The sequence below is a fragment of the Cylas formicarius genome, unplaced genomic scaffold, assembly GCF_029955315.1.
Source record: "Cylas formicarius isolate icCylForm1 unplaced genomic scaffold, icCylForm1.1 PGA_scaffold_4__25_contigs__length_36172078, whole genome shotgun sequence".
Lineage (NCBI taxonomy): Eukaryota > Metazoa > Arthropoda > Insecta > Coleoptera > Brentidae > Cylas > Cylas formicarius.
In genome coordinates, this window is record NW_026844334.1 from 1,229,130 (window position 1) to 1,253,061 (window position 23,932).

The following is a 23,932-nucleotide window of genomic DNA, read 5'->3' on the forward strand; positions in this document are numbered from 1 at the left end:
GCCAGAGCCCCGCTTGGGGACCGGGCCGCGGGGGGCTGGGGAGTTGCTCCGGGAATGAGGCAGGCAAGGCTTATGATGGATGGGCCCGCCCTTCCTCGCACCAGGGAGCTGCGTAGACTGACCAGGAGGGAGTGTAGAGCACTAACAGGGGCCTACACAGGACATTGCAGGCTTAGGAGGCATCTCTGCTTGCTAGGCATTGGAGACGACCCGGAGTGTAGGTGGTGCATGGAAGGGGAGGAGACCCCGTATCATCTGCTCACCGAGTGCCCTGCCTTGACATGGGCAAGATTGGGAGTCTTCGGAACGGCCCTGATCGATCCGGACTCAGTGCACGGTATTGGGCTAAAGGATTTGCTGACCTTCTACAGGAGGGGCGGCATTCTGGACGCCCTCTAGAGCGGCCTGGGGGCACAACGGGCCCATCTGGTGGCCTAAGTGCTTGGACGCCCGCGAGGGCGCCCCCCTTTAATACCAATACCAATACCAATAATACCTCTTTTTGATGGCGCGTTTGTTTTACACTTATCAACCCAACCCTTTTCCGGGGTATCATAAGTGTCGAACCAGGTTTCACCCAAGTAAATAATTGGCCTTTGTTGTTCTCTGTAAATCCTAATTTTTTCTAGATATTCCAGTCGCCATTTCCGAATTCTAGAAGATTCCATTAAAACTTGCCTTTTGTCAATTTTTTTAAATCTAAAACCTATGTGTTGAATACACTTGCATAAGGTAGTTCTGCCACATTTAACACCGGTTTTATGTTTCTTCCTCGTATAACTGGTAAATTTTATCTCATGCTCACTTTCATCTACACTCGAGAAAATGTCAGCATCGCTTCTTTTTTTCCTCGCTGAAATGGGATTATTCACAATTTTCCATATATGATGTTGGAATTTTCGTCAATGTGGCCGTTTCTCTTAAAGATGCTTGCTTTCTGGCACCATGTTCAATGAGAGTCAAATAAACATTCTTTATAACTTAATTAGTCTCAATAGAATAGTGTTTTCTACATTTGGACGGGAGCATCTCCTGAGATACACTAGACTCGCACATATTTTGCATAATTCACACACGATTCAACACACGCTGACCAAACCAAAGAATATTAAACACAGGTAGGTATAAAATTATTTTTTATTACGGACCACAATTTTACCTGAATTTAAGTTCCGAAACTTTAGGTAATAATCTTGTTACATTGCATGTTAATGACCACCCCTGGATCGTCCCATTCAAAAGCAATTGGTCACTTTCTTATATGTATGAACAGACCATACCTTCGCCTCTCTCGACGAACCTAAGCGATATAAATGCGTGTAATAACCCCCCACGACCCCGTAGGGAATTAAAACCCAAACCGAAATCCTCTTTTAATTAAAACCGTTCCCGCATATTGGTTTTCTCCACGAAATTAATACAAATTGCCGTTTTGTCTAAGCAAATCACTTGTTCACGCGAGTTCGGATTAAAACAAAAGCTTCTCTCTTTTCTCTTCACCTCTCCGTTTGCTACAATTTCGTGGCAGATTTTTATTGTTTTTTTTTCAAAAAAGTATCTTCGAAATCCGCTAAACTTAATTTTATTTAGTTTTCTCGTCCATTCCGTCTACATATAACGAAGCAAACTCAGCGAGATTCTTATCCAATAATATAAACAAATTTCGATGAGGTTGTCGGCTTTCAGGATACACATTCAAATGCATTTCTGATGTATTGACACCGTTTCTATTATTTTTATAATCAAATTTCACCATATCTCATTTTTTATAAAACTTGAGAGAAACTGGCTCGCATTTTACTCTGTACCTGCTTATATATTGTTTGAGGGGGCGGACTCTCTCTCTCTCTTCTCTTTTTGTATCTTGTTTTCAAATAAATAAATAAATAAAAACCACTTATTGTTACATATCTGAAAATTGTGTTTTTTTCTTATCGAACGCGCTTTTTTCCGGAAATATCCGGAACTGGATTTGAATATAATCCGGGAAGCTCACAAGTTCCCCCGTCCTCCCAAGCGCAATCGCAAACTCTCAAAAGCCAAGTAAATTAAAAATCGATAAACCCCCCCGCCCCCAATATAAATTAATTGGAGCGGGAGGTGGGCGGATCCCGCGCTAATTATAAACTGCGAATTTTAATGTTGCTTCATTAATCGCCGTCTCTTCCACGACCCCCCGCCCCACTATGCCGGTGCGTTCGTGTCTCGCCAGACGAGCTAAACTCCGGAGACGCTCATGGGATTTATTCCGGCCCGAGTCCCGGACTATTCCGGGGTGCATTTTCGCTACGTCCAAGTGAAATACAATATTTAGTACTCAATACTCAATATATTTATTGCCTTCAATTGACTAAAAAAATGTAGTCTCGATAAATTAATTTAGATTTAGTAAATAATGGCCGCCTAAAACAACTTTGAGTGTACAAAACTACGCGAAGAAACCAAATAGTATAAATAAACCAAGTTATAATCAAAACAAATCAATTGAAAAATCAGAAAACAAAAAATGGTTTAATAAAAAAAATGGTCGGTGTAAAATATAACTACAAAAAGAGTAAACAAGAAAGTCGCCTAATCAAAATAAATGTAACTTGAATGTGTAAAACTAAAATCAGAAAATCAAAATCAAGAACAAAAAACCATACAATAGAAAAAAAATCCTAATTTTAACAAATGACACACAGATTTGTTTTTTTATTTCCTTTCGTATTCGTGGCGCCAGCACATCTTTTTTACCCGAATACGGATCTGCTTCTTGTTTATACTTCAAAGACTATGATTATTGTTACAATTGTCCCATTCTCTCCTGTTCTCATTTTTATAAAATGTCATTTAAATTAGTTTCCTATTTTCTTTCGTATTCGTCCTCCAAGCTTATTACTTTTTTAAACGGAATACGGATCACTTTCTTTTATCTATTGCTTGTTATAATTGACTCATTTTGCAGTGTTCTAATTTTTAACAGTGGAGCATTTAGAGTATTTTTTTTATTTTCCTTCATATTCGTGCCACCTGCAGTTTTTTTCCCAGAACCTGCTTCGTTTATCTACTTCAAAGACTGCGATTATTATAATTTATTTATTTTCTTCTCTTCTTATTTGACTTTTCACCCGAATACGGACCTGCTTCTTTTTTCTACTTTCGGTCCGTAGCTTGCACACGTCGACGGTCGTCCTTTCCGCGGAAATGATTCCGGCCTTTTCCGACAGCGTTTCAATGGGTCGTTCCTTATCTGTGGAAACTCGTCGCTGACAATTTCTTATCTCCGTTCTCCTATTCAAGCAGTTTTCTTTACGACCAACATCGACCGGAAGCAACAATTTTATTCGACTCCGTCTATGCAGATGCATTTCGAGAGGCGCATTTCAATTTATTCTCGCCTCTCCTCCCACCCCCCCACCCACCCCTCGCAAGAACTTCTTGTTCTGAATAATGCGAACCGGTGCAGTTCTGAAGCCAACAGGGGAAACGTCACCAAGTTCTATCCATCATTAAGGACGATTTTTTTTTTTAATCACGATTTAAGTAGATAGAATAAGCCGATTCTGTGACACTCCGCTGCAGAACGACATATCTCATTTTTCTCTACTGTTCAAGAATGAAAGTTCTTTCGTACATCGTATTTCCTCATAATTCGCCCCTTTTATATGAAAGTATTATGGATTTTTTATCAACTTGTCGAGATTGATACGAGCAAAAACAAAAAATTAAAAAAAAAATTTTAAAAGTTTCCGTGTAAAATTATTCGCTGCGTAAAGGGCATCGCTTTGATTACAAGTTCAAATTCAATTTTCAAATCATTGTAATGAAGATCAAAAACTTGAAATTCAACTTACCAGCATGTCTCAAAAAAGACGAGAATACAGGGAAATATTTGGTTAACCTGTGCGGTCAAATATAGAAAACAAATTCAGCGAAAGAAAATCCTTATACAGACAACCGCGGACCTAACAATATTTGTTCGTTTTAAAAAAAATTAGGTTTTCTTTTAATTTAAATTATTTTGGAACGTCAAAACAAATTTCATTCGACTCTTTACAAATACAGGAATTCTCGAGCAGATATGAAAATACAGGACCAACAAGTGATCCCGGTTTGGTGCGGCATCTTTAATAGCAGATCGATTGGGCCAATTATTTTGGACTTACATTTATCAAATTCATTTTTCAAAATCAGAATCTACATTGAGAGACCAAGACTGTAGGTTCTGGAAATATTGTCCATCTTAATTTATTATTGTGATAAGACATTCAAAATTCTAATCCTTTAACGCTAAGTTTTCGGAAAGATGACAAAAATATAGGGTCAAGGATTGAAGTTAGAAGACCATGATGGGGTTTGGTACATATCTATAGAGATTCTTCAGAAAATAAGTTCACTCCCTAATATATATGAGCGCTCACAATATGCGTTTATGCAGGCAACCGCTTCAAACCATGTATCATGTTTCTATATCTAATTTCATTAAAAATTGGGACATTTAGAAAATTTTATAGTTAATGGATCTCATTATTAATATATTAATATATAATATATATTATAATAGGTGAAATAGAGAACTGCCAGTTTTTTGAAGTTATGAGGGAAATTTCAGTAACAGTAGGTCTAAATAATAGTCAAGAACATGCATAAAGTGAAATAAAATGTATTCTGATGTGCAACCAATGAAGGAGCAAATGTTTGGAAGATCACAAAATAGTTTCATTACTTACGGAACAAGACTGAGTTGAATAGAGACGCTCAATGGGAAATATCGAGCAGCCGAATGGCAGGGAACACTTTTTATACACTTTTTTTTATTAAAATACACGGCAAATTTTGCAAATAAAAATCCAGAGATGTAAGGTCCGGTGATCCCGTTGGCCAATTCTACGGTTGAGCTTAATCTGTGTCAGTTTTATGGACACCACGTTGCATTGGACAACGTTTTAAGTTACAATGTGACTCTCCAGCGAGCTGAAAAATGCGGAGCACGCCTTTTCGTGCCATATTCGCCGTTTCTCTTACCATTTTTTGCGATTTATAACGGGAGCAAAGTGGGTGAATCGTTGCCCACGCTGCAAGTCGATAGCGGGGACAACGCAACGTACGTAGTTTAAAATTTCGCCGTATCCTCCATTCCCGATTTTCCCTGTTAGAACTATTACGCCGACAATAAAGACGAGAAACGAATAAGCCGAAAACCGGATTACACTTTTACTTCGAGCTCTTCTTTCGCCCGATGCTTCGCTATAGGAAAGCCGTAGTAATCAGATCAGAGTTTGTATCGCCGATAAAACCACGTAAAACAAACGGAGGCCGGGCAGGGTATCCTTTTTGTTGTTGTCTCGGGGGATCAGATCGGACAATTTTCAAGTTACCGACTTAAATTTGGGCGATTTTCTTTATATATAAATATACGGTACAAAGAAAATAAAAGCCGTAAGCCTGTTATTCTCCAGCGAGTAATTGAAGACATACATTTCTCACAAAGTAGTCTTTTATCGTATATATGAATTCATTTAAATATTTTTTTTCAAAGAACCTTCCAGAGGCTACTGTAATACTTTTTACAAAACTTCTGGATTCCTCCTGCGTCGGTTTTAGCTGAGTCGAACTCATCATCCTGTTGGCTTCTTTAGTCAAGCTGCGAAGAAGCCAACAGGATGATTGACGAAACGTCAGCAAGTTCGACTAAGCAAAAGAAGTTTTGCAAAAAGTGTGTTGTTCAAATCATGTTTGAAATTTCCCGTAGAACAATTGAGACACAAGGTGATTGTTAAAAGCTTCAGGATGACGAGGAGTGAGCAGTACTTAACTTCAAACTTTGTTAAGTTTGTGTATAGTTGAAGCGGTAGCAACTGAATGAAATGAATGAAAAAAAAATTAATCTTCTAGCCGATATAGAGCATATTCAACGCTCTTCAAATCCAGTTAAGAAAGATAAATCTTACTATTTACGAAACAGCACGTTCGACTCAACAGCGAACGACGCAGAAGGGATCCAGGAGATTTGTAAATAGAATCACAGCGACCTGTGGAAGTTAAGATAAATCTTCCTTTAACAAAGTATCAACTTCTGTTACCTTGTGAAGTAAAATGATAACAGATACGTTGTGTCAGATTCATTGCTTGTAGTGGTATTTTGGTAAGCTGTACTGTTTGCAACTCCAGTTTGCAATTAGAAAGTGTGTTAAAAAAAATAAACCGCCAGTAAACCGAGACTGCAGCTGAAGCAGGGCGGACCGGCTTGCGGTTTTCCATAGAATTACGCGCCGACCTCCTGCGATCTTGTCTCGACACATTATGCTGAAGGAGGGGGGAAACAATTCACTCAGATTCGCATAATGGAAGCAAGTGCTTTACTAAATGCACTTCCTAGTCGTTTGCGGTCCTAATTTGACGCGAGCGTTTAAACTGATTCTGTACGTAAACGTATAACAATTTATTTTGTTATGCTAAGAATTTTGCAAATGTAAGAGACCTGTGGGATTTCCCGCATAGGTAAAAGAATATGGTTAGTTTTGGTTTAGGAGTTCGCCTCTTTTAAAGCTAGTAAGACTAAGTCTAATATAACGAAAAGGTTATCTACAGTTCTTCCTCCTTTTCCAAGCTGTCTGTCTGTCGCATACTCAATATTGTTAGTGGTTCACCATTAATATGGCTTGAAATTTCACTGTCTTCCAAACACTTTTTGTTGATTACATTGACCGCTGATGAAAAAGTTTCTTTTATACTGGAAAAAGAAGACATGGAATATACTGTAAGAAGCTGAATTGTTGGATTTAAAAATAAGCATCGGTAAACCTAATACTTACGTGTTTTAAGTAATAACAAAGGTGATACGTGTTTAAAATATGTAAAGACAACAATAGCATGAGGAAAACAAGCCATAAGGATCAACGCTCTGACTAAAGAAAACGTGAAAAAAAGAATCGTTTAAATCATTGTACAGAATGTCACGTTCATGGAGCAGAAGTATTGCCAAAAACTAATAAGGAACAAATAAGGAACAAGATAATGCTCTATAATAAGAAAAACAGAAAAAAGAGCACTGCAATAGTATGGTCACGTCAAAAGAATCCAGGGATAAGGCGGAGGAGGATGTCCAGCACTAAGATGTTAAAGATACCATGAGATGATAGATGACACCTGAGAGTAAAAGACTGGAATCCTATTTTAACTAAATATAATAATTACAAGTTCTTATTTTTAATGTGGGTTAGGCTTACTGAGATATGCTCTACTTAAACTAAAAAGGCAATTTTCACAAAAAAAAGATAAACGTTTATTTATTAGTAGTTCTGCCACATTTAACATCGGTTTCATCTTTTTCAAGCCTCCTAATCTAATGTAGGCACGCTTTGTTCCTCGTATAAGTGGTAAATTTTACGCCGTATTATATCTTAATCACTTTTATCTACACTCGAGAAAATGTCAGCATCGCTGCTTTTTTTCCTCACTGAAATGCGATTGTTCACAATTTTCCATACAGTTGATGTATGATGGAATTTTCGTCAAAATGGCCGTTTCTTCTAAATATGCTTGCTTGATGGCACGTTCAATGAGAGTCAAATAAACATTGTTTATAACTTCCTTAGTCTCAATAGAATAGTGTTTTCTACATTTGGGCGGGAGCATCTCCTGAGATACACTAGACTCGCACACATTTTGCATAATTCGCACACGATTCAACACACTCTGTATTACACACGTAATAAGAATGATTACTAATAAACTTAAACTAACTTAAACTAACCAAACCAAAGAATATTAAACACAAGTAGGTATAAAATGATTTTCTATTACGGACCACAATTTTTCCTGAATTTAAATTCCGAAACTTTAGGTAATAATCTTGTTGCGTTGTATGTTAATGACAACCCTTGGATAATCTTTCTTATATTTATGAAAAGACGTTACCTGAAAGAATAAGTAGGTGACAATTCTTTTTTAAAGTTAAGGTTGTGGTTTACATTTTTTTATGACGAATTCGATTGGAAAATAAATTATTGTTTATTATCTATTGTCTATTGCTGGTAATAATTGAGACGCATAAATAATACGACTCGAAAATAAACTTTCTTGTAACACCCACCCACTACTTATTCATTCAATTTTTTAAAATTTTTTGAAACCTAACCCTTTGAGGCGTGCCCCGTATCTTCCCGAAGCCGTAAAAAAAAATCACTTACCGATCTAATCAACCCGTCTTCCTTCCGACTTTCCCGGGGGGAATATTAACACCGCTTCCGGATTACAAACGGGTTGAAAAAGGAACGGCAAATAATGACCCCTTTTTATTAATATTGTACAACAATCTCCGTGGGGGGATGCGAAGGGCCCTAAAGTTTTCTCATAAACCGCGTTCTCGATCCCGATGTTATTGCCCCCCGCGGCGCCCCTTTTTTCTACCCGTTCGTAACCTTTTTGCACCCCGCTGATCGATTGGAATACTCACGTCCAGATGAATACCTAAACTCCAAAATAAAGTGACCGTCGTAACCTGTAAAGTTATGAACTAAAATAATACGACTATTTTTAAACTCCCACATATAGAACCGGCCTTCTGGCCACTTCGTTTTGGGTGAACAGGTGAAAAGGTAGTGCGATAGAAATGGATAAAACAATTGAGCTGGTTGGTGGATGAATTGGGCATTAAAAATATAGTGCCTCTTTTTTTTTCGAAAATTCAAGTAAAAGCAGTAAAGCAGCGAGCAGATCGTAACGAATGCCTAGGTGTGCGCCAATTTATGCCCTATCTCGAAGACAACCAAAGTAAATTAAGTTAACCGGAGAGTATGGATGGGTTATTGCGCGCCACTGGTCTGCGACGGAATCTATTCCCCCTGTGTGGTATTGAGTTTCCGTTACTCGCCTGTACCCTACTTTCTGGAATTTCTAATAATAAAAAAAGATAAGGGAAATATAAAAAGCATATGTACATAACGACTAGCTGACAGCTCGGTCTTGTGGGACAGGTCAAGAAAAGAAAGGGCATCAAAAGAAGAATTATTTAATGAGTTGTACGTAATTAAATTGTTGGTACTAAACCACTGAGGATAAAAAATCTACTAAACTACCCCCGTAGCGTCGTGATCATGTCGGCTTACACTTGTACATTAAAGTCAATAATATTATCCAGGGATAGAATTGACGTACGCAAATAAATTAAGAAAGAGAAAAAAATATCTTTACTAAATTTCAATACTAATAATAATAATAATAAAAAGGGAAACTCAAAGACGGTGAGAGTTGTGAGACCATCAAACCTGGATGGTAGACTGCACTGCTGATGTAAGCGGTCAGTAACAGGGTCGTCTTTAATAATTCGGACGAGACGACCTCGGAAAAAATACTCGAGTGTCCAGAAGAGTCTCGGTCAGCGACAGGTCGGTTACGGAGTACTACGAATTCCTACTGATCTGTCTCGCGATATAAAACCCTATCTTAGAAAAACCCGTTATACAAGTTCTGGTTTTTCTACTCGTCTCGTACGTTAGGATTACGGAGCCTACATCCGACTAACCAAGAAACCGAATCAATGTTTGGTGGCTTGTCGAAGTGGAATTTTTTGACTTCAATCGTTGTCGGGCTGAATATCCCCTTACGGGAGGTTGTAGTGCCGAGAGGAAAGGTAAAGCAAACCCAAAACGCAAGATAAGGCACTACGATCAAATTAAACAGCAGCATACAGGTTCCAAATCCCCAAAATAGGTAAAATCTCGACCAACCGAAAAGTGAAGCCGGAAAACCTCGCGATGATTAGCGAAACGTTAGCAATTTCGACTAAGCAAAAACTGACGCAGGAGGAATCCAAAAGATTTGTAAAAAGCAAAGCCAGTAGGTACTGGAATTCTTTCAGTCACCAAAGTATCTTATCGGGTGGTACCATGGATCGCTGTTATTAGTTGCGCACCTTGCCATGTGAGTGGAATGTAACTATTAGTAGAAAACAGGGAATGCAAAGAAATATTATATTATGAGCTGCTAGACGTAGCGGTAACCAACGAAGAAGATCACACACCGGCTTAGCGACGTATGAATAAATAACCTCTCAAGCAGATCAATCTTATTCAATGTTATTTACTTAATTTAATTTAATTTAATTTTGATTTTAACTGCCAGTGAAGCTTCAAGAATAATTGTTGATTCTACCGTATTTCATTACAGCTCGAAGGAGTCTCTTCGATATCCTGCCTCTATGCCATAACATAGTTATACATCCGAACACAGAGGCAAAGGTTCGCAAGGTAAAATCACTAGCAAAAGGCAGTATCTGTAAGTAACTACTGATTTATCTCCCCGGAGAGACAGAAGAAAGCAACCGGAAACATAAAGTAAGATCAATTTGATGGAAAGTAGCAAACTCACTATAATGGAATTAGCATGAGAAGCGTGATTTATTTAATAAAACCCAAATACACAGGTAATTCTTTACTTTACTGTAAATATGACCTAAGGTCGAAATTGGAACGTAACAACAAAAACAAAAAATTGTAGGGAAAACAAGAGGAACACCATATAACGCAAGATTCTAACATCGAAAAGTATCCTTCAGTACTTTGTTTGGGAAAGTATGAAAGAAATGAATACTTCTCACTTGTAGATACATACCGAAAATCCAAAAGAAATTGACCGTCGTAACCTGCAAAGTTATGAACGAAAATAATACGACTATTTTTAAGCTCCCCCATATAGACCCGGCCTTCTGGCCACTTCGTTTTGGGGGTGCGTATTCTCCCCGTCGTTTCCGCCAGACAAGATCGTGGCCTAAATCAAACCCTCGTCGATCTTTCCCTCCGTGGAAAAAGGTTTCCCCGTCATTAACGTCATTATTTACGCGACATGGAGAAGGCACGTGGCGGCAAGATCTACACAAAAATGGCTTGTGAACAGTGATAGGTATAAAAAGAGCTAGATGAAGGAAAAAACTAAGAAGAAATGGCATAACAGATGACCTGGTCAAATATATAAAATATATAGTATATTACGCAACAAGTGCGGTAAGCGGCATTTGACTCACGAGTTTATTTGACACGAGCAGAGCGAAGGTTTAATAAACGAGTGAGTTAAAAAGTTTACCGAACGTGTTGCATACTATACTTTTTCTACGACCTTTAGTTTTTGGGTACATTTTCGCAAAACAACACGAACGTCAAAAGTCAAAGCGTGGGAAATATGTCCGAAAACATCCGATTGCTCCAAAATGCGTGCCGTAAAATCCCGAAAATGTCCGAAGTGGCTCGGATTCATGGGAAAGAAAACTGAAACTAGGTATCTTACAGACGGGAGTAGAAAAAAGATATTACATTGTAATGAATGTGGATCAATTTCATTTTTGCTTCGAGAATTGTGACTGTGAATCTCATGCCTCTGTAACAATTTGTAAGGAACCAAGAAGTTCTCTGCATGACTTGCTGGATACCCCTGCTAAGGCTCTGATCACTCTTTTTTGCAAGACGAAAACTTGATGTACGTCGTATGCTTGTCCCGAGGAAATTAAAACTTAAGACATTGCTGAAGTCCGTGGTATACCAGCTTCTACGCATCAACAGAAATACTGTTTCTTGTAATTTTTCTTCTATTTCTTTATCGTCATAACTCTTTTTTTTTTCATTCTCAATTGTTAGCGATAGTACCTCCGCACTTGTAAATATTTTTTTCGATATATGTTGGCATTTTCATCCTTCCTGCTATGCTCGTACCATTTTTGATAATTCCTTGGTTTTTGTGTTATCCATCCACCCTTTTTAATATTTTTTCGATATTTTACAGAGAAATAATCTAGAAAGTGTGATCCGATAAATCAGTGTACTGTGCACAGAGGTGACAAAATTGGTAAAATCTGTAAAAAGGTTGTCATTGCAGGTGGCCAATTTGTTCTTAGTTGCCAAAGCATGAAAATAATAATACTTCTCTCATATATACCTAAACATCAACATAAAGTGACCGTCGTAACCTGTAAAGTTATGAACGAAAAATAATACGACGATTTTTAAAGTCCCACATATAGACTTTCCAGTTTTGGGAAGTGGGTATTTCTCCCAGTTATTTCCGAAAGCCAAAGTTGTGGCCAAAATCAAACACTCGTCAATCTTTCTCTAAGTGGAAAAAGGTTTCCAAGTCATTAAGGGGATCGTTTACGCCCCATGGTGAAGAGTGAATTGCGATAAAAAGAGCTGGATGAAGAAAAAAAGTAAGAAATAATAGCATCAAAGGAAAAGGTACTAGGAAAAAAATGGATGTGCATTTAATAGAACGACTGAAATGAGCTGGTGGATGAATTCTGAACTGAGGATGTACAATACAAAACGGGATATGAGGCAAGTACTTTAATAGAGAAAGCATGAATGAAATGTAGAAGGGGTTTTGTCAAAAAAATTGCTGGCTTCTTCGGAGCACTGTCTAAAACAGAAGAGGTGTCACTTACACAAAAGAGAAAATAATGATATAGGAGGAAGGACGGAAAAAATAAGAAAAACTTTTGACTGTCCCGGCCTATTGTTTCATTACCGAAGGGCTGTTATCTCTTTGATAAGCCGCCAAGGCATTTTGCGACGTCAACGATCGAACTTTACAAGCTCACGCCAGCTTTTTGTAGTCGTTCGAACCTGGGATGCAGGGGGATCTGTTTCCCACCTCCGAATTGCCAGTAATTTATTTTCCCCGTGACGGTGGAGCTTTTCATCCCCGGCGACGATGTTTTTTTTTATGCGGGCAGAATCGAGCCGCTGTCAATCGGTGTAACACGGCTAAAGCTCTCGAAACAAGCGATCCAGACCGTGGATTACAGATCAACGTGGCGTCGCTGCACCGAAGCAGTGACGTGTGTCGTTGTTTTACGTATATGTTTTCGTTATATTCGAAACCGTTTATTATGGATAATAAATGATCGAGAATATTAAGAATTGACCGTAGTTTCTGAGAGTGTCAGTGGTTTTGCATAATAACTGAGCATTTTAGGAATTATGGGGAATTACTGAAACTGTTGGTGATTTTGTGTAATGACTGAGCATTTTAGGAATTGTGCGTAGTTACTGAAACTGTTAGTGATTTTGCATAATAGCCCTACATCTAGAAATTATCGGGAAATACTGAAACTGTTGGTAGTTTTGTATAATTACTGAGCATGTTAAAAATTATGCTTAATTATATGCTTATGGGGGGCAATGACGTCGTCGCAACCAAACAATATTCAGCAAATCGCAATAATGAAAGGAACTAACGATAAATTTGCATTACACACAAGTAGTGTAATATATTTACAAAGTGTACTTAAATATAGAAAAAACAGTACCTCATAACTGACGTAACAACAAAATAAGATTTTTATATCGCAGTTCCAGTGATATTTTTATTTATTAGACTACGTAAAGACCATATTTTAAAGGATTCTACTCAACATAAACTAACAATTATTGAAGTTAAAACAGGAGCTTACTTTAACGACAGCTGAAAAAACTATGAAATAAACGTACGAGGTAATACCTAAAGAACAATGCGTTATCGACACTTTACCTACTTACCATACTATATTTCGGTAATGTATAGCGTAATTAAACACCACTAAGTATAAGAAAGGACGAATTCTTACAAATTTCGATTTCCGTCGCTTAAGCAATGTTATTCCCCGGCAAATCTTTAACCCCGTCGAGAAGGAACGCCATCGGTCTTTGTTGAGTAATGTTAATAGAATCAAAGGTAAACACTTTCGCCGTTTGTCTTGGGGGGAAAAATATCGCTGGCCGTTATGGGCGATAGATTTGGAAATTCTCGCGGATTTGTTATCGGTCTTAGACAAATGCGGTTCAAATGGTATCGGTTTTCGCCCTTACATCGGTTCGAGACGCTTTGAGTTCGGCCGTTTTTGTTTTCGTAGGAACGACGGCGCGGAAGTGAAGGTTCGATGGCAGCTTAAGAATCTGTCTTGAGAGTTACTTTAGGTTTATACCTTTTATATCCATAAAATTGAAAAAAATTAGAGAGTGAAATGGTGCCTTCAAACTATATTTTCTACGAAAAAGATTAAAACAAATTTGAAATTGTACACTTAATTGCTATATATATATATATATATATATATATATATATATATATATATATATATATATATATATATATATATATATATATATATATATATATATATATATATATATATATATATATATATATATATATATATATATATATATATATATATATATATATATATATATATATATATATATATATATATATATATATATATATATATATATATATTCTCACGTATTGATTCACGGATGGAAAAATGTGATGACACTATATTCCGGAATATCATCCGTTCGCTCGTTGAACTCCGACTGGAATCCTGCAAATCTTGCATCCGACTGGAATCCTGCAGACGTTTCGCCAAAATCTCACTTGGCATCTTCAATGCTCGCGCTCCGAAAACACTTCGAACACTGGGAGGTTATCGGCGGTACGTGCGGTATTTATACTCTGCGCCGGAGATGGTAACGGTGCTGCTTGTGCGTGGGGGGAGGTGGCTCCGCCCCCTGAATTGTCGCGTTGTTAATTTCGCCCGATCGTAGTTGCGATGTCCCCGTTGGCTGCTGCGCATCGCTCTGCTGTTTGATTATCGTTCTCCACGTGTTGGATAAATGCAGAGCGTCGTCTCTCGTATTGAGGTGTCCGGACTTTTCTATTTCGATGGCCTCTCGTATAATCCTAGTCCTAAAATCAGGAATATTAGCTATTTGTTTGCAAGTGTCGAAATCAATTTTATGGCCTGTCTGATGTTGGTGCTGAAACAAAGCAGATGTTGTTTGTTTGTTTCTTATGGCTAAACGATGTTCCTCGAGCCTGGCTGAAATTCTTCTGTTGGTCTGTCCCACATACGTCAGGCTGCACGATCCGCATGCTACACTGTATACTCCTTGGTTTTCCAGAGTAATTTTTTGTTTTGGGTTTCTTAGTATTGCTCCGATGGTGTGGTCAGGCCTGTATGCCGTTGATATGTCGTGTTTCCGTAATATTCGGCCGATTTTGTCAGTAACCCCCTTGATGTATGGCAGGACAGCGATCGATCTTCGTTGGGTCTCGTCCTGCACTCTCTGCTGCGGCTGTTGTTGTTTACTGATTGCCTTGCTGATGGTGCGCCTTTGGTATCCGTTTTGTTGAAGACAGGTACTAATTTTCTTCAGTTCTTTATCTCTGTTTCTCTCGTTTGTGAGCCTGAAGGACCGAGCAATTAATGTATTTGCCACTGCCTGTATCTGTGATGGGTGGTGATGAGATTTAGCGTTCAGATATCTATTAGTGTGTGTTGGTTTTCTATAGACAGTGTGTTCCAAGTGTCCATCTTCGGTCCTTGTGATGTGCACATCTAAAAAGGGCAGACTGTTATCCTCTTCAAGTTCTATTGTAAATTGAATCCTTGGGTGAATGGAATTCAGATGATATATATATATATATATATATATATATATATATATATATATATATATATATATATATGATGACACTATATTCCGGGATATCATCTGTTCGCTCGTTGAACTCCGACTGGAATCCTGCATCCGACTGGAATCCTGCATCCGACTGGAATCCTGCAAATCCTGCATCCGACTGGAATCCTGCAGACGTTTGGCCAAAATCTCACTTGGCATCTTCAATGCTCGCGCTCCGAAAACACTTCGAACACTGAACCGTCTGCAGGATTCCAGTCGGATGCAGGATTTGCAGGATTCCAGTCGGAGTTCAACGAGCGAACGGATGAAATGTCCGGAATATAGTGTCATCACATTTTTCCATCCGTGAATCAATACGTGAGAATATATATATATATATATATATATATATATATATATATATATATATATATATATATATATATATATATATATATATATATATATATATATATATATATATATATATAATAAACGATTCTTCTTGTGTTAATTTTAAAATTATGATGAAAATATTAGGCAATTTGTTTTATTATTTGATACATCGTGTAGAAACAAAATAAAATAAATAAGAACTAAAAGTACAGATTTTTCACGAAATTATATATTATGACATGACAATTGTTTCGACAACACCGTGTCTTTATCAAATGTAATATCTACAAACTACCTGCTGCTATACATACCGAAAAATGACCATAAAACCTTAATTAATGTTGTTGTGAGAATTTAAGTTCAATAAAGAAGAGGTATTTAAATCTAATTGATCGTTAAGCAATACATTTGAATGTCTCATTTCGTTAATCTCCATGGCTTCCAATAAATTTAATTTTCCAATTCTTTCGTCAAAAATGTTTTTTTTTTTCTGTGTTTAAGTGTGAAGCAAAATAAACTATGGTTTTGGAACGCAATTTTATGTTCGTTAATGCGGTTCTTGAAGGATATACCTGTTTGTCCAATATAAATTTTAAGTCAAGATCCGCATTTCAACCTGTAGACACCTGATTTTTGAGATTTTGGACATTTCATTTTAGTGTTTTTAAAAAAAATTCGGTTTAAAATCTGTGTGGAACTTTAAAATATTTACTAATTTTGTTGCGAGTTTAACTGATTGAACTGTTACATAAGACACGACTTGTCCAATGGGTACATCTTGTTTTTGTTATTTAACTAAAGAATATAATTTCGGCGCTTGTGGATTCATAATTGTTAAAAAATACTTGTCTTTGTCAATAAATAGTGTAGAGTTAGTAATTACTTCTTTTACTTGTCTTTGATATAACTCGGTAGGATCCTGTTTGATACATTGTAAAAGTTCTGATTTAAGAAAATTGTTGGTTTTTGAAATATATTCTGGGAGATCGATAGCTATGACTGTCTTCCCTTTGTCTGCACGTGTAAATATGATGTTATTTTCAGAAGCTTTGTTTTTGATTGATTTTACTAGTGACATTTGAGAAATTTCTTGGTGTTTCTTGTTATCTATTAATTGAGATACCTTTTTCCAGAAATTCAACTTCAGTTTAAGTTTTAAGTTAAGTTTATGTTTTACATTTGATAAAGACACGGTGTTATCGAAACAATTATCATGTGAATATATATAATTTCGTGAAAATCTGAACTTTTTGTTCTTATTTATATTGTTATATGGATTTTCGTCGAGTGAAAGCCAGCTCAGTTCAATTTTAGAAACAAAATATCTAAAGTTAAACGAAATGGTTAACTTACTTTCAGTTTTTTTTTTGTTTGTCAGAGAACGCAAATAATTTTTTTAAAAAGCTAGATAGCCGATTCCCAAGAACGTTTTCAATGATCTTGGCCATATTCGAAATAGGAGAAATTGGACCGCGGTGGTTTGTGGTGTCTGGATCGCCGTTGTTGTACACTGGTGCGATTTTTAGCATAACATCATCATCAATTTATTATGGCAGTTGAAGAAGATGCTTTATTTCTTTTATGGTTTTCTACTTACTTGTTACGTCTGTAATTAATAAACTTAGTCCTTAACTATATTGAAGAGCTACTAAAACTAAAAAGTGAAAATACCTAATAATTGAAAACAGACAATGTAGTAATAATGTCTGTGGTATTGTAAAAAAACATCGACAACTCGTAGATTTGAGATACTTACCAAAATTCAACATCTTTTGAGTATCAATTTATCTTATTCATATTTTAGGGTAGGATGAAGATATTGAAATGCGGGTTTCACTGGGTTGTCGGGCTCTCTAGAGAGTTAAAAAAAAAACATATAGTCGGATTTAATTTATTTTTAAAAAAATCTTTGTTTTTGTGGCTCTATGTTAGAAAACGCCATCTGGCGGCAGAAAACTCGACCACCATCTTCATTTACACAAATAGATGGAGTAAAAAGCTTGTAACAAAAAAGATTCGAATTTGTGTCAGTTTTAAAACAGCGTTCACTCTAAGTCACACTTTTGCTTGAAGGTGGTAGACACTGATTCAGTAGAACTACTAAAAGGACTGATTTGATTGATTTATTTTCAATTTCAAATGAAACCAGAATTTGTCGGTTCTAAACTAATATCAAATAAGTATGTAAAAGACTCAAGAAAAAAAAAAGTATTTTATTCTACATATTTTACTTTTTATTTAGAAAATAGCAAAATTTTGAGTACAACCGAATTACTAATTTTATTTTTTCAATATTTACATGTTGCTGCATAGTAATATTAAAAATAAGCAATTTAGTTGTTATTCATAAGGTTTATATATAGTAGAGAACTTCATTTTAAAATATGTTTAAAATAAAATAAAAATAATTTATATTTTAACTTAAAAGAATAGGAATTTTAATTGTTTATTGATATTGTGGTAGTTATTTCATTGAACTTGATAACGGGTAGTGATACAACTGTCCGAAACGTTGTGTAAGTTAAAAATAAAGACAATGGAAGTTCGACATCCTCGTAGTATTTCAAACAAATGACAATCACGCCTTCTGGCGCTATCCGTTACTGGTTACTGGGACAGCCGGTATATAATTGTTTTTGGCTTATGGGGTTTCTTGATTAAATTTATTATTATATTTAAAAAACACCCCCGTATATATATGGTTTATTTAAAAAAAAAAACGTATATTCATCCGAAACGCTTTTGTTCCAGGCATCGACAAAAAAAATGGAACTTAACCAAAAGCTTTTTACGACTCGCCTACGCGAAACGTTGATCAACAAACGAAACAACATGGCGGGCGGGGCGGTACGTATCCTCTTTTTCCGGGCACCAGGCGAGCCGGGGGGCGACAACAATTTTTTCCTTTTGAAAATTCGGACGACCTGAAAGCCGCTTTGTTCCCGCTTTTTGCCATCTATCTCGTTAAATGCGTTTTTTGTTTAAAGGTCGGACAAAAGTTAAATTCTATTCCGCCTGAAAACCGTTTCACCGACGTAAATATTTGACAAAAATCAGCGAACTCTGCGATAGAGCGAATCTGATGAATTTATTATTGTTTCACACACACAAATATATATATATATATATATATATATATATATATATATATATATATATATATATATATATATATATATATATATATATATATATATATATATATATATATATATATATATATATATATATATATATATATATATATATATATATATATATATATATATATATATATATATATATATATATATATATATATATATATATATATATATATATATATATATATATATATATATATATATATATATATATATATATATATATATATATATATATATATATATATATATATATATATATATATATATATATATATATATATATATATATATATATATATATATATATATATATATATATATATATATATATATATATATATATATATATATATATATATATATATATATATATATATATATGATGACACTATATTCCGGGATATCATCCGTTCGCTCGTTGAACTCCGACTGGAATCCTGCATCCGACTGGAATCCTGCAAATCTTGCATCCGACTGGAATCCTGCAGACGTTTCGCCAAAATCTCACTTGGCATCTTCAATGCTCGCGTTCCGAAAACACTTCGAAGTGTTTTCGGAACGCGAGCATTGAAGATGCCAAGTGAGATTTTGGCGAAACGTCTGCAGGATTCCAGTCGGATGCAAGATTTGCAGGATTCCAGTCGGATGCAGGATTCCAGTCGGAGTTCAACGAGCGAACGGATGATATCCCGGAATATAGTGTCATCACATTTTTCCATCCGTGAATCAATACGTGAGAATATATATATATATATATATATATATATATATATATATATATATATATATATATATATATATATATATATGATGACACTATATTCCGGGATATCATCCGTTCGCTCGTTGAACTCCGACTGGAATCCTGCAAATCCTGAATCCGACTGGAATCCTGCAGACGTTTCGCCAAAATCTCAACTGGCATCTTCAATGCTCGCGCTCCGAAAACACTTCGAACACTGGGAGGTTATCGGCGGTGCGTGCGGTATTTATACTCTGCGCCGGAGATGGTAACGGTGCTGCTTGTGCGTGGGGGGAGGTGGCTCCGCCCCCTGAATTGTCGCGTTGTTAATTTCGCCCGATCGTAGTTGCGATGTCCCCGTTGGCTGCTGCGCATCGCTCTGCTGTTTGATTATCGTTCTCCACGTGTTGGATAAATGCAGAGCGTCGTCTCTCGTATTGAGATGTCGGGACTTTTCTATTTCGATGGCCTCTCGTATAATCCTAGCCCTAAAATCAGGAATATTAGCTATTTGTTTGCAAGTGCCGAAATCAATTTTATGGCCTGTCTGATGTTGGTGCTGAAACAAAGCAGATGTTGTTTGTTTGTTTCTAATGGCTAAACGATGTTCCTCGAGCCTGGCTGAAATTTTTCTGTTGGTCTGTCCCACATACGTCAGGCTGCACGATCCGCACGCTACACTGTATACTCCTTGGTTTTCCAGAGTAATTTTTTGTTTTGGGTTTCTTAGTATTGCTCCGATGGTATGGTCTGGTTTATATGCCGTTGATATGTCGTGTTTCCGTAATATTCGGCCGATTTTGTCAGTAACCCCCTTGATGTATGGCATGACAGCGATCGATCTTCGTTGGGTCTCGTCCTGCACTCTCTGTTGCGGCTGTTGTTGTTTACTGATTGCCTTGCTGATGGTATGCCTTTGGTATCCGTTTTGTCGAAGACAGGTACTAATTTTCTTCAGTTCTTTATCTCTGTTCCTCTCGTTTGTGAGCCTAAAGGACCGAGCAATTAATGTATTTGCCACTGCCTGTATCTGTGATGGGTGGTGATGAGATTTTGCGTTCAGATATCTATTAGTGTATGTTGGTTTTCTATAGACAGTGTGTTCCAAGTGTCCATCTTCGGTCCTTGTGATGTGCACTCTAAAAAGGGCAGACTGTTATCCTCTTCAAGTTCTATTGTAAATTGAATCCTTGGGTGAATGGAATTCAGATGATCTAGGAATTTCAAAAGCTCCTCCTTGCCAAAAGGCCATACAACAAATACGTCATCAACGTATCTTGTCCATAGTTTTGGCTTCAGATTTGCCTTCTCTATTGCTTTCTTTTCGAAGTAAATCATGAAGAGGTTGGCAATCACAGGTGAGAGAGATGATCCCATTGCTGCTCCATCTATTTGTCGGTAAATTTTCCCGTTGTGCATAAAGTAAGCGTTTTTCAGGCAATGTCTTGACAGATCCATTATGTATGGCGGAAGATCTTCGTTTTCTTCTATAAGCAAGAGTGCCTCTTCTACTGGAATACTCGGGTAGAGGGATTTGACATCGAAACTTGCCATAATGTCGTCCTTGTCCATCCTGAGAGAACCTAAAATCTGAGTGAAATGTTCTGAGTTTTTAACATAGGAATCTGCCATTTCCACTATAGGCTGAAGTGCACTGGCCAGATGTTTTTCCAGCTTGCATAATGGTGAGTTAAAGGCGCTTACGATTGGACGCAGGGGAACCCCGTCCTTATGGATCTTTGGGAGCCCGTAGAACTTTGGGCAACGACTCGATTTTTCCCTCGGAATAAGTTTCTTCTTTGTATCCTCGTTTATTGATGAATCGAGAATTTTGGACTTAGTTGTTTTTTCCAAATATGTCGTGGGATCTCTGGTGACTAGTTTGTATATTGGGTCGTTCAAAATATCCTCCAATTTTGCATTATAATTCCTTAAGGCTTGCATTTCTTCTCTGCTTAAGTTTGGTTGCGGTGGTTTTGACTGTCTTAAGACTCTGGCGACATTTTGCCTAATTAACTCCGCATCTTGTTCGTCTATGGTGGAAAGACTTGTATATATATATATATATATATATATATATATATATATATATATATATATATATATATATATATATATATATATATATATATATATATATATATATATATATATATATATATATATATATATATATATATATATATATATATATATATATATATATATATATATATATATATATATATATATATAGATATATATTAATATATATATATATATATATATATATATATATATATATATATATATATATAAGGAATTCTAATTGAAATCGTAAAAAAATAAAAACAGTAATTCGGTTGTGCTCAAAATTTTGCTATTTTCGAAATAAAAAATAAAATACGTAGAATCAAATACAATTTGTTTTCTTGAGTTTTTACATACTTATTTAATATTACTTTCAGTTGATTTCGTTTGAAAAAAGACGAAAGCAAGAAAAGAACCGACAAGTTCTGGTTTTATTTGAAATTGAAAATAAAATCAAATTTAAACGGAATATTTTATGAACCCCAGATTTCGATTGAAACGTAAATTAAACGATATATAGAAATAAACTCAAAGTGAACCTACTTAAATGAAAATTTAAAATAAAAAGATTTCAATTAATTGTTACTTTCCGAGTTTTGTGAATGTAATGAATATTTGTTATAATTTGTGGGGGTTAAACTTCCATCGGTTGCGAACTATTTTCAACTCCTTTTTGCAGTTTAGGTCTACATGACGATTTAAGCATGTGTATTGTATATGTTATTAGGCCTTAATTGTAAAATAAATTTTATTAATAATAATATTAGATTGTCTTCTTTCTATGTTTAGCATTATTATTATTTATTATTATTATTATTATTATAAAAGAGAAATAAAATTACTAAACGTCAAATAATAGAAGTCTAATTAAACGTATTTATGAAAAAAAGCGAAAAAGCAGGAAATCCAAATTTCCGTCTTTTAAATTCCGCCCGCGCAAATCGGGACGTTTCCGGTGCCGCCCTCCGGGCTAAATTCACCGGAGGATTTGGACGCGCTTACCCCGATAGCGATTCTACACGATGTCGCGAGCTTTTCAAAACCGGGATTCCCGACCGGCGCGGGGGGGATGAATCCCCCGCGTCTAACATAATAAAGCGGGTGGGAAAAATATAATAAATCACGTCACTTCGGCGCACCGGAATTCTTCCGGCGTAATATATCGCCGGCTCCGGGACGACGAGAGTAACAATGAAAGTGTCTCCTGTATATTTACAACCCCGCCGGGTCGAAATATTGCGCCTGGTTAATTTTTTTCGGGTTGCTTAATCTTCCCCCCTTTCGATTTCCCCATCGGCGACGGCTATGGTTGCAGCGCGAACGTCATACTGGAAAATAATCAATCTGAATGGGATACCTCAAGTGACCATTATTATTATTTTTTTTTTTTTATTTTTTTTTCTCTCCTTATTAGGGTAGCAGCTTTAGTGGGGTTATTAACCAGTCACTAAAGTTGGGGGGGGGGAAGGTTTATGTCTCCGGGATATTCAGGGTCTTTCGGACGATTTTGCAAGTTTCAAGTATTACGGACTTTTGCATTTTTGTAACGATGGTCTTATTCGTTATATTCAGTCTTTCCAGGTATCCTGCAAACTTCTTGGTAACTAGCCCAGTGGCCGACATAATTACAGGGATAACATGTACTGCTTTTAGGGTGAGTATTTTTTTATATTCCTCTGCCAAGTCGTAATACTTATTAATTTTTTCTCTCTCTTTCTGTTCCAGGTTGTGGTCCGAGGGATGTGAGACGTCGATGAAATACGCCTTTTTATTAGCCTCATCCAGCAGAATAATGTCTGGTCTATTGCTGGCTATTGGTTTATCTGTTACTATAGGTGTATCCCAGTATAGCCGATAATTTTCGTTCTCAAGAACTGGAGCAGGTATGTATTTAAAATACGGACTGTATTTTCCCTCTCCTAGGTTGCATAGCATTGCTAGTTCTTGGTGTACAATATTTGCTGTTAAATTGTGCCTTTTGGTGTATTCAAACGGAGCTAGCGTTTGACATCCTGCTACTACATGTTCGATGGTCTCTGGCACCCGTCCACACATCATCATCATCTATTCTGATCTTTTGGATACACTTTTTATAATTCCTAGTCGCTATGCTTCCATCCTGAATAGCTGTGATAAATCCTTCAGTTTCAGCGAATAGCTGC

At 36.4% G+C, this 23,932-nt stretch overlaps 2 protein-coding genes across 3 annotated transcripts in view; both read right to left on the minus strand.

Moving 5' to 3' along the window:
* LOC132700488 (NADH dehydrogenase [ubiquinone] 1 beta subcomplex subunit 2, mitochondrial-like) overlaps positions 1-17,336 on the minus strand; it is a 190,286-nt gene extending 172,950 nt beyond the window's left edge. The window contains exon 1 of the mRNA XM_060667844.1: positions 17,324-17,336. The gene's annotated coding sequence lies outside the window, so the exon portion shown is untranslated. The remainder of the gene's footprint in view (positions 1-17,323) is intronic.
* LOC132700483 (suppressor of lurcher protein 1) overlaps positions 1-23,932 on the minus strand; it is a 202,204-nt gene that overhangs the window by 170,887 nt on the left and 7,385 nt on the right. The window lies entirely within an intron of this gene.